Source organism: Calidris pugnax, unplaced genomic scaffold, assembly GCF_001431845.1.
Source record: "Calidris pugnax isolate Ruff unplaced genomic scaffold, ASM143184v1 scaffold27, whole genome shotgun sequence".
In the NCBI taxonomy this organism is placed as follows: domain Eukaryota; kingdom Metazoa; phylum Chordata; class Aves; order Charadriiformes; family Scolopacidae; genus Calidris; species Calidris pugnax.
This window is the reverse complement of record NW_015090893.1, coordinates 18,547,478-18,555,254: the sequence shown is the minus strand read 5'-3', so window position 1 is coordinate 18,555,254 and position 7,777 is coordinate 18,547,478. Positions and strand designations below refer to the sequence as shown.

At 50.4% G+C, this 7,777-nt stretch overlaps 1 long non-coding RNA gene across 1 annotated transcript; it reads right to left on the bottom strand.

The window, feature by feature from the left end:
• Positions 1 to 3,788: 3,788 nt before the first annotated feature.
• On the bottom strand, positions 3,789 to 7,483 carry LOC106891424. Its single transcript, XR_001412686.1, has 3 exons — positions 7,422 to 7,483; positions 7,169 to 7,242; positions 3,789 to 5,228 (listed from the first exon to the last, which is right to left on the bottom strand). It is a non-coding gene; the product is annotated as an uncharacterized LOC106891424 (long non-coding RNA).
• Between the last annotated feature and the right edge of the window lie 294 nt (positions 7,484 to 7,777).

The following is a 7,777-nucleotide window of genomic DNA, read 5'->3' as shown; positions in this document are numbered from 1 at the left end:
GAGGGTGAGCGAGCGGGCGGGGGGGTCTCGGCGGCGGCGCTGCCCGGCCGCCTCCCGACGGGCGCTGCGGAGGCGGAGGCGGCGGCACCGGGTGGCTTCTCGCTGCGGGCTCCGCTCCCGCCCTCCGCCCGTCACGCTCGGTCGCGCCCGCCTCCCGCCCCGCCCGCCCGGGGCCGCGTCCTGCCCGCAACCGGGGCTGCCCGGGCGGGGACAGCGCTCGGCGGAGCGGGCATAGAAGCACGGAATGGCAGAACGGGGTGGGTGAGAAGGGACCTCAAAGCCCCCCCAGTGCCACCCCCTGCCCTGGGCAGGGACACCTCCCACCACACCAGGTTGCTCCAAGCCCCCTCCAACCTGCCCTTGAACCCCTCCAGGGATGGGGCAGCCACAGCTTCTCTGGCCAACCTGGGCCAGGCTCTCACCACCCTCACACCAAACAAGTTCTTCCCCACAGCTCAGCTCCATCTCCCCTCTTGCAGGGTCAAACCCTTCCCCCTCCTCCTAGGGCTCCCCTCCCTCATCCAGAGTCCCTCCCCAGCTTTCCTGGAGCCCCTTGAGGGACTGGAAGGGGCTCCAAGGTCTCCCCGGAGCCTTCTCTTCTCCAGGCTGAACCCCCCCAACTCTCTCAGCCCCCGCTCCCAGCAGAGGGGCTCCAGCCTTCCCAGCATCTCCGGGGCCTCCTCTGGACCAAGCTCTGTGGTCCCCAACACAAGAAGGACACGGACCTGTCAGAGCAGGTCCAGAGGAGGCCACGAAGACGTTCAGAGGGCTGGAGCCCAGAGAAGCTGTGGCTGCCCCATCCCTGGAGGGGTTGAAGGGCAGGTTGGAGGGGGCTTGGAGCAACCTGGTGTGTTGGGAGGTGTCCCTGCCCAGGGCAGGGGGTGAAACTGGATGGGCTTTAAGGTTCCTTCCAACTCAAACCATTCAAGGATTCTATGATACAGGGGGCTTGGAGCAACCTGGTGTGTTGGGAGGTGTCCCTGCCCAGGGCAGGGGGTGAAACTGGATGGGCTTTAAGGTTCCTTCCAACTCAAACCATTCTAGGATTCCATGGTATGATTCTATGATATGATTCTGTGATACATGCCCATCACCAACTCGGCATCCTTGTGCCAACGACGTTCCCAGTGGGCAGAGAAGAGGCCTGCGACGTGCTGCACTGCAGCTGAAGCAAACACGAGATGTTGGCCAACTCCTCCGAAAGCGCCGTCAGATCTTTCACATCCACATGAAGCAGATGGCGTCGCAGATTTGAAATCTTGTTCCAAGAGAAGTACATGTAGGAAACCACACAGAAATATAAGTTTGTTTATTCAGAGCGTTTTTGCGTTGAATGTTACATTGATTAAGAGACTTTCCAGCTTGCGTAACCTTTATTTCCTATGTGCACAGTTCAGCGGAAGTCAGGCTTGTGCAAAACTGCCCACATCAATCCTTAAGGTTGATGAGATTTAAACACATCAGCTTTAGGACGAGAAAGGCTGAATCAGCCCCGCTGGGATTCCAAGCTGCAAATTCAGAGTCGTAAGCGTTTAAACCTGAGGACACGGTTTTGAACTGCAGACTCGCTCATAAATACATGCCTTAATGCTCAATATTCAGTGCAATAATCAGGTTGGGTTTTTCTTTTCTGTATTTTGCCTTTGCAGGAGTATAGCGCACCGATGTCTTAGGGAGATGAATGAACATCACAGTTCTCATGTTGAAGGAGAGGCAGGAACCAAAAAGGACTTTAGCCTGGCATAACCTCAAAGAGTGGCTCCCCAGAAACTCCGGAGACACAAGGAGAATGCAGGTACCTTTGAAGCAGCTGGAACGAGAGCTGCAGGCACTGACAGACTCTCTACTTTCACCTTTCCACGGGATTCACAATTTGCACTAAGACTCTCCCAGCAGCAAGAAGCTGTCCTGATGACACACACATGGATTTACTTGCCAGTGAGGTGGGATTATATCCCTAAGTAAGGCTAGAGCCCCAGTGGTAATTAGCTGTACACTGATTGACTTGGACATCGTAGAGACTAAAATAAGAAGCAACCTGTACACGTCCTCAGAAAAGACGCTGCGAAGTATCCTGAAGAAATGGTGAAACAGTTTGTGTTGAAGCCATTTTGGGGCCAGCTGGAGGCAAATCACCACCTAATTAGGCCATCTAGCCATCTAGTCTGAGCAAGACTAATCAGGAGGGGGAATGGCAATTTCTTCCAGCTGCTTTCTGTGTGCGTATTTTATTTTCTTAGGTGGGGAAGCTCTGCAGAATAGATGATGCTGTGGTTACAGCGCATGACTGGTTCTGCTTTCATTTCCCACATGGTTTTAGGCAAATCACTTCATGCCTCTGTGTTTTTTGACTTTTCCTCCAGTGCAAAATGTCTCTTCTCCCAAGAGACGTTCTGAAGATTGAAGTCATTGCGTTTTAGTGACTTCCGCACGGGATGTGCTGTGAAAGTATTTGAAAGTAATTGAAAGTATTACAGAATTGCAGTGCAGGGAGGCTTCTGAAATCCTGGCGCTGTGCGAGTGTTCCTTCAATTATTGTGTGGGACTGAGGGAATGCTTTTAATCTACACTTTGTAATAAATATTGAACTGTAAAAGCTAAATAATAAACCTCAAAGGCAGGGCATTTTAAAGCTAGGCTAATAAGGAATAAACAGGACATTTAAACTAGATCTTTCTTCTAATCTTTTAGTGATAAATGACTCAATTAAGAAAAAAGCAAAGACAAAACGTTGACATGAGCTAATGGGTCAGAGGGTTCCTCTGAAGCTCTCCGGTTTGACAGTTCCATCCCATGCAAGCAGGCTGCAGCGGGCAGGTTAAGAGAAAGTAACTGTGACAGTGAAGTTCATCAAAAGGCTGGATTATCCCCCCATTCACAATGCTGGGCTCAAGGAAGATGGAAAACTTTATGACGACTCTGATCCAAAGGCTGCTGGTGTGACCAGAAACTTCCCAGTGCTGCCCAGAAAACCCTGCTGGGGGGCTGCCAGGGAGCTGAGCTGCCACCCTCCACCTGGTTCCTTCCCTCCCAGTAGCTGTTTGTAGTGTTCACTGGTCGTCGGGACATTTACACTCTTACTGAAAACACTTCTTTGTCATCAAGTCTAAATAATAAAGTGAGCAGTGTTCCTGTGCCCCTGGAGACATACATACTCGATATGCAAGAAATGGAATCGCAGGGTTTGAATATACATACGTGTCATGTCTTGTTTTCACACTGTGGAATAACAGCCTGAATTATAGCTGGATAATTAGGCTGAAGAGATTTATTGAGGATTAATAAATGCTGCCTAACAGATGTTCCTCCCCAAAACACTGTGAAAGACATTGGCAACTGTGAAAATGTAAAGGAAGGGCAGGAAGCAGGAGATGGGTCTCTCAGATGTAACTTGGAGATAGCTGTCGATGGGTTTGAGCAATCTCCTATCAGGAGATTAGCTTTACTTTGAGACACCACTATTCACCTTGATGCTCCTCAGTTTCTTAACATTTTGTACTTGGGACCATGTTGTATTTGAATTTGAATAGCCAACTCTGTCCGAGCCTGATTTTTGGAGCCCTAACTCACTGCTTTCACCAGTGATCTTTGTCGCTCCATTATTTCCTCAGCCTAATAGAGAAATCGCAATTAACTAATGGTTAATTTAATCTTGCTGTCCGTATTAAATCCCTTACTGCAAAGCCTAGCAGTTTTTAACTCCGGGGATGAGAGAGAGAAGCTCTGCCAGCTTTCCCATGGGAGCATCATCCACAAATCCGGGAAGGGACCAGCGTCTGTGCTCTCCAGAGCCGCCTGCTCATGCACCACCCGAGCACATCAGCTCGCTGTGACCTCCCAGCAAACTCCTAACTGGCCTTTGGGTGCTGCAGTGAGTGGGGCTTGCAGAAAAGAGCAGCTCCCCTCCAGACCTATCCAACGTGGAATCTTGTTTCTCTCACTTCTTATAAATATGGGTGAGAAAGGTAAGTGGAACATGCTGGAGCAGGAAGAGGTGACAGATGGTGGATATTAAAAAGACTCTTTAATTACAGGATTTGGAGAGAGGGTCCTTTACGGAGATAATTTTTTAATTGTTGCTATTTGTAGGAAAAAAATCCCAGTGCTCCCAAGCAGTTCCCAGTAGCAAAAGGCCTGGTCTCTGAGCACTGTTGACTCTAATCACTTCAACCCAGAGAAAAAGAAAACGCTGTGCTTGTTAGAACGCCTCGGTTAAACTTCAACTTCTTCTGCAGAAAAAGTGTTTGTTTCCTTCCATCTGCTGCCTTTGCAAGAAAGGAAAAATCAGCCTGTTCAGATACCAGGAAGTTCTTCAACATTTGAACAGCTAGCTGTAAACGCAGAAACAATAACATGCATAAATTATCATACCTAAAAATACCCCGCATGCCCGTCACCCATATAACCCAGCCCTGGAGCAGTTCCTCAGCACCGTAAGCCTGCGTGAAGTCTGCAGAGACACGGGATGTGGGCAGAGCGGGGCAGCTGTGCCGGCAGATGCACGTGCCGGGCTCTCTTGCACCCTTGCAGTTTTTCCTCTCATCAAAACATGTTTTGCTTTCACCGGGAGCTGCCGGCTGCCTCCTACGGCTCCGTGCCACCGTCTCTGCCAAAGCAGGGGAGATTACAGCGGGAGCCAGACCCTTTGCAAGTGGCGGAGACCCACAGCATCTGAATTCAAACCAAATCCATCCTGACACTGGGGCTGTGTGAGCAGCGTGGGAGGTTCTATAAAGCTGGTCCTCAAATTCAGCAGCTCTCCATACCTCAGAGGAGGCAAAGTGCAGCAGAGGAGGCAAGGCAGGCGGCAGGGGATGGGGTGATGGTTTGATGGTTGTCCCCAGCCCACTCTGATGGCAGACAAACCCGACAGCCCTCAAGTCACCCCAGAGAGGGACGTGGCTGTCGCCCCATAGCTCGCTGCTGTGGGAAGCCCATGGTGTCTCTTGCAATCAATTCCTATGCAGTCTGTGCCTCCGGTATTTGCTTTTCAGAAACCTCGGAGCCCTTGCCGCGTTTCCGTGGTAACGCTGAGCGATGCGATGTGGGTTATCTGCAGAATCGAGGTCCTGGGGCGCTCTCTCTTCCGAGCCCTGCAGCAGTTTTGGCTTCGCACCCCAGGAGCTGCAGGTGCACTGCAGTAATGGTGATGTGTTCCTCACCACGACTCCCCATCAGCATGTGGGTCAGGACGTACGCTCACCAGATTGCCTTTGTGCCGGCGATACCTGGAGAATGGACCGAAACAGCCCCAGGACGGGGATTGTTGAGACCTCAGCCAGGTCCCCACTGCCCCTCCATCCCAGTGGAGGCTCAGCGTCTCGGTCCTGTGCTCACAAACCCACCAATGCTGTAACTCCTGCCCTGTGTCCATGGCACCAATGGGTCTATCACACAGTATGACCCCGAAGGGAAAAGTAGAAAAGCTGTTTCGCACAGAGCGAACACCCAGGCTGCCCTGTGCTGCAAGAGAGCTGGGGATGCTGCTGCTGTCAGCCCTTCACCCAGCACTACAGCCACCAAAATACTTTCCTGCCTGCTGGCTAACCACTGCTGATGGAAACACACAGCACTTTGAATTTACTCAGTCTCTGTGGCCTAAAACTCTTCCTGTGCCCGACCACAGCCGTCTGGCTACAGCCCGTCACACCCATCATTCCCCATCCAGACGCAAACCAAGCCAGGGCTTCTCAGCATCCACGATGAGACGGTATCAGGAGCACTCAGTCTAGCCAGGAATTTAAATTATTGAAATAAGAAGGAACTGCACAGGCTGGATCCTAGCAAAGCAATTTGTATATTATTCTTTCTTCTAATGAAAGTGAAAAGCCGTCTAACTTTGAGGTAAGAGCTTTGCATCTCAACAACGAGCCAAGACTTTGCAAGGAGAGGTTGGGCACGTTTCCATCACAGCTTGAAGGCAGCCAGAGCAAGAGCAGAAAGGTCTTTTTGGGGATACCACTGCTGTCGGGAGCAGCACAAACATCCACAGGTCATGCTCTGTTCCTTGTCCCCGCAGCTGAAGCCCCCAGACAACCCTGACGTGCCCTGAAGTGGGTCCTACAGAAGGCTTCAAGTGCAAGAGCTGCTGGTTCCTGCCAGGACACGGCTGGTGGCTTTGCTCTGGGGACAACAGGTCACAGCCAGATGCCCAGAGCGGCCGAGGGGCTGACAGGGGGATCCCCACAGGGATGGGGACACCCCAGCAGCAGCATGAAGAAATTAAAAGATCTAATAGCCTTTTTAACGCATTTGGGGAAAATGTTGGTTCCCAAAGGGCATAAAGCATATTTCCAATGTTTGTAACTGACCCCAAAAGAACATGGTTAAAAAGTTACCTAAACGCTTTGTATAAAGTTGTAATAGAACTTTAATTGAACTTTAGCTGAACTCCTGAAATCAAAACTTAATTGGGCCTTTTGCACCTAGACTAGATGTAGGAACAATTAAACCTAATTGCGTCCTTGCACATCCACCAGCACTAGATGTAAGAACCATTAACCAAAACTTAGATCAAACAAATTGAATAGTGAAAGGATTTACCGTCTTGAGAGCTCACCAAGGGCGAACCCAGTCCTGGTGATACCTAAGGCAGATTTTATGCATTTTATAAGTGGTTAAACTGTAGGGAATCTTCTTTTAGAGAAGAAATGTAGCTATTTTAGCAACCATCCCAAATGGTTTCAAGGACTTAGTAAGATAAGAAAGGATGTCTGCGGCCCTGAGAACATGGTGACCTAAGACAGGGATGCAGTAAATATGGACATTGTCTGACAAACAGGTGGTAGCAGAGGGATCATTAGTTTTAATGAGCAATTAAACAGTTAGAATGTTTTGCCAACATGAAAAGTGAGCCAAAGGACAGGTGAAGAAGATGAAGATTGAGGAAGAAACGACCCTCACTCAAAATAAGGACCACCAGAAGGCACAACTACGCACGCATGCTCAAAAGCTTATTATAATACGTAAATAAATTCTCAGAAATGTAATGAATATGCTAATGTTTTCTTAGAATTACATTGAATATGTATACCTGTTGTATATATATTTAATTCGACAACAGCACCACAGGAGGAGCACCACAGGAGGAGCTATGCCCTGCGCACCCGGCGCCGCAATAAAGAATGCCTGATTTCTGAGCTTTAAGTGGAGTCTCTGAAAGTTTTACCTGGGGGTTTGCGGTGACGCCGGGGGAGCGCTCCCGGTCCCTGATCCGGGGGGCAGGACGACAAGACGTATTTTCTGTGGAACAGAGCCCAGATAAGAGTGTGTCTGAGAGAAGCCTGAGGAGATTATAATACCAAAATGCACACTCTCTTGTAAATAAGGAGCACGCTAATTAAGGAGAGCTCCCAAAACTTTTAAAAGATGAACTGGAGTGTATATAAAGGATGAGGGATGGTAAAGGAACTGTAGCTCACCTGCGGGCTCAGCCGTCGGCCTGTCAGAGGCCTGTGCTCTGCGGGCACCCCGCTCCGTTCCGTGGAACTGAAATAAAGACAAATATTTCGATATAGTGTGTGGATTATTTTTGCACACGGGGCCACGAACCCTTAATTTAGGGTCAACATAACGCCGATTATCCGAACGGCTGGTTAGCAGCCCAAGCGCTTCATTACTGGGTGTCTTTAACCGCTTATTTGCATCCCAACCCTGAAGCGCTGACCTGCGATCCCGGCGGGGCCGAGCACGGCGGGGCCGCCTCCTCCCGCCGTCAGGGGCCGGGCCCGGCGCTCACCGCCCACCGGCGGGGCGGGCTCGGAGGGCGGCCCGGGCG